A 3,908-nucleotide genomic window follows, 5' to 3' on the forward strand; every position below is an offset into this window, starting at 1 on the left:
AGTTTCTGTAAAACACACACACAATAACCCAATCTTCTTACCCTGCTCATAAGCAAATTCTGTTGAAATCTGTGGAACTTGCTGTAGATGAAATGCTAGGCATGAAATAGGTATACATATATAACAAATGTTTGATGGCTTTTACCCATTTGCAAGCTGCAGTTTTTGGCATTTGTCAGAAGAGTTTTATTTGTGATTTTAAAAACAACCAGAAATGAAGTAAAGACTTCTAAAGTAGGTTTAAGCAAACTTTGGCCTTCAAGGAAGTTAGAATAATCTGCATAAATGGATGTGCTTCTTTGCAGGACAGAGGGGTAAATAAATACAATATGGAGATTAATAAAAAGGCGACAATCTTCTACAGGGATTTGGCTTGAGCAAATCAATGAAATGATATTGCTACAAAAACAACTGATAGTGCACATGTCTACCCAAAAGTAAATTCCACTCAGTTAAATGGGTCTTATTCCCAGGAGTGTAAAAGGTTGTAGTCAAACAGCCTCACAGCACCTTAAAGATAAACAAATACAGTATATTAAAGCTTTTGTGGTCTTGGGTGCAGTGGAATATAATGCCTTTACAACTGAAAACTTTTTCCAAGTCCTTCAAGGCAGCCCCACTGAAGTACACAGTGCACCTAATGTGCATCTCAGCAGCTTTTGCTTTGTAGGTATTTTAATAGGGCAACCTGTGCTACAGTGACAGCGATCAACATCATCATTGCTCAATGCGTACAGCAGTTTAATAATATCTTCAGAAACTGACTGAAAGTAGAAGTCCCTGAAAAGATATGATCTTGCAGCGAGAGCCCATGCATGTTACATAGAAGTAAACCCCATTGAGTTAAATGATGTTTCCTTCAAAACAAGTGTCAAGGATGACAGCCAAGTAAATGTGCAAGTGTAAGCGAACTTACTCAGAAGTAAATCCTAGTAGTCTCAATGAGACTTACTAGCAATAGTGCCTACAACTGCAGTTTTACAGGCTTCCTAGATGTGTTTCCTCAGGTACAGTATTGAATTCCACTTCAATAAGATTTTACTTCCCGATTAGCATATAGGAGATTTACGCCTTAATTTGTTGCCCACACACTTGAAATTTGTTATCAGATCCACTGATACAGTACATTATTGCTATTATTAAACATCCCCATTCTTTAGAAAGCGCAAAGACTATTCTATTCATTTAAAGGGAATTTCGGTTCACTTTCAACTCTCAGTTGGTGAAGCCCCTGATTTTTCACTGCGCTTCCCTTTGGGTAACGCGATCAGGGTCCTACGGCAAAGCCCCTGAAGTAGCGAGATTACTTCGGAGAAAGTGAACAAATCTCGCCGATCCCACTGGGCTCCACTGCCCAAAACAAGTGCTAAAGATCCCTTTCATCCGTTCGAGAGAGTTACAAGCGTCTCCCGGGCGTCGCAATTCACGGCCATCGGCACAGCAAAGGGGAGACGAGCCCGCTTGTTTACGCGCCGGCAGCTCTCCGGCTCCTGTTTTTTCACACTATGCGACCAGGGGGCAGGTTCGCGTGTCGAGCACCCAAATAAATCCCCGCCGGTCGGCAAGTTTGTAAATAAAAACTCTTTTCTTTGGACAAACACAAAAGATCATCTTTGTGTCCGCCCAGGGAGCTGGGACAATAATTTATAGGAAGAATTTTGGGGATTTAATCGAGCGTCCAAAATTAATCCGCATCCCCGCTGAGGAGCCCTTTAATTGCTCGCTTCCTGAATGCTAACCTCTTTTGTGGGAGAGAAATGTAGAGAACAAGCCCTTGGCCGTCCAAGTGGCGAAACCGCATCGGAGGTGGGGCCCTTCAAAGTCGGTCTCACGCAAAGGAGGGCTCTGTCGCGAAAGGAGGACGAGGAGAATTAGCAGCGAGGGGGCAGGGAGGTGTCCCCTGCCTGCCTGTGCCCCCTTCCTTGGGCGATCCACGGAAAGCCAATGTTTCCAAGTAAATGGATGTGTTGGTCCTAAACACGGCGCGATCCTGACCCTGTCTGCTCAGAAGTACACCCCGAGGAGGTCCATGGGACGTAATTCACCGTGTAGAATAAGACTGCAGCGTGGCTATTTAGCTACAACCCTTACAAGCCAACAAGAGCAGCCATGGCTTCTCTGTCCCAGAATCCTCAGAATCCTTTGTGGCATTTTGGTTGGCTGTAATAAAGTTATTGCTCAACTGGGTTGTTGCCATTTTATCGCGTATAGGCCAACATGGCGGCCTTTGTGCCTTAATCAGTGCGCATCGTAAGAAAGAAGGCTGCCTTTCTTTCACTGAGTACTTACTCCACGCATTTATTCCTGTGTTATTTCTACGGGGCAAAGCAGACCGAGCATTGGAGCAACACCGGCCTATTGAATCAAAAGTAAATTCAGGCTTTTAAAATGGGACTTGCTGCGTCCCGTTGGTTTGAAGCGGACTTTTGGAAATGCGCTCACTTCAGGTCTTGCTTTTTAAAGCCGCAAAGGCGGCGTGAATGATCCCTTTCAAGTGGAGGGTTGGCTAGGGTGGGATTCCCGTCGATTTAAAGGCAGCTACCTCGGCTTAATAGACGGCGATTGGTCTTAGGAGGAAGCCGTCTGGACTCTGGAGCGAAGCAAGGAGTTAAGGCGCGTTCAGCCGGCACCGAGGTGATTCTAGATTCTTTGTTGATAACTTACAGAGAGGTTCCTAAGCTTCCTTGTTTACTCGGAAACAACTTCTGCCGAGTTCAAATCCAATCCTAAATCATGTCTACTCAAGTCAGAAGTACGTTCCACTAAGTTGAAATGGACTTATTCCCTCCGTAGAGTCTGAATTAGATACTTAGCTTTTTAATTGCAAGTCACCCTGGTAATGTGTTTTGAGATAGAAAATTGTTATTAATGTGTCTGAGATGGAAAAATATAAATAAATGAAATTCTGTTTTGTTTGTGGTGTGTTAGGAATTGGGCGGTTTAGGTTCTGGAATTTAGACTGCAATGCTATCACGCTTTCCCCTCAAAGCAGCCCCGTTGATCTCGATTATATTTGCGACCAGACATTTATACGACTGCACTGCCTACCGTGGTCTCTCTTTCCAAACTTACATGTTCGGGTGCAAAGAAATCCGCCTACCCTATTTTCCGCTTTCAAGACTGGGCCTTCTCGCTCCCTCGGTCGCCTGTCACTTCCATAACCGTGGCTCGCAACAATGGCCCTAATTAAGGCAGGGCTGGGGAGAGAGAGAAAAGGGGCGGTGGGGGGGGGGACAAGAGTTCAGGTTAAGGCTGTTCTTTTGATGATGGCGCCTGGCCGGGAAGGCGGCTGACTTGGCGAGCGAAGGAGCCGGGCGCTCTCTTGACACCGCGCAAATGCTAAACCCGTTTACTCGGAAGTAAGGCCCGCGGATGTCTGTGCGACCGACTTCCCCGACAGCGTAAATATAGTACTGCAGTCTAGGTAGTTGTGCCACATGTTGGCACGTCGCTTGAAGTGGAATTTTTAAAGGACGGGTTTGTTTGCCTTTTTTAAAAAAAGATTTCTTGCATAATCTGTTCAAGTGACCTGGACGCGTCGAGTTTCTAAAAATATCTTCTGTTTTGTAACACCTTCGTTGAAAGGAGGAGGGGGGCTTCAATACACAAGCCCCTTTTGTGCCACTGAATTCCACCTGGGATGTTATGCATTAGGATGCCAAGAGGAAAATGCCTGAACTCCAGTTTTTCACATTGCTGGAGTACATCAAGCTCTAGCAATATAAAGGCCGGACACCAGTATAGTAGTAGTAGTAAACAAGCCTCATTTAATTCAGCGGTGCTTACTTCTGAGTAGAGATCTGCAGTACACTGCAATGTACATTTACCTAGACTCCCATTTAAATCTATGGGATATATACAGCAATTTCCTGGATGCCTATTCATGGAAGCAATTTCCATTGGGGCTC

Source organism: Podarcis muralis, chromosome 6, assembly GCF_964188315.1.
Source record: "Podarcis muralis chromosome 6, rPodMur119.hap1.1, whole genome shotgun sequence".
In the NCBI taxonomy this organism is placed as follows: domain Eukaryota; kingdom Metazoa; phylum Chordata; class Lepidosauria; order Squamata; family Lacertidae; genus Podarcis; species Podarcis muralis.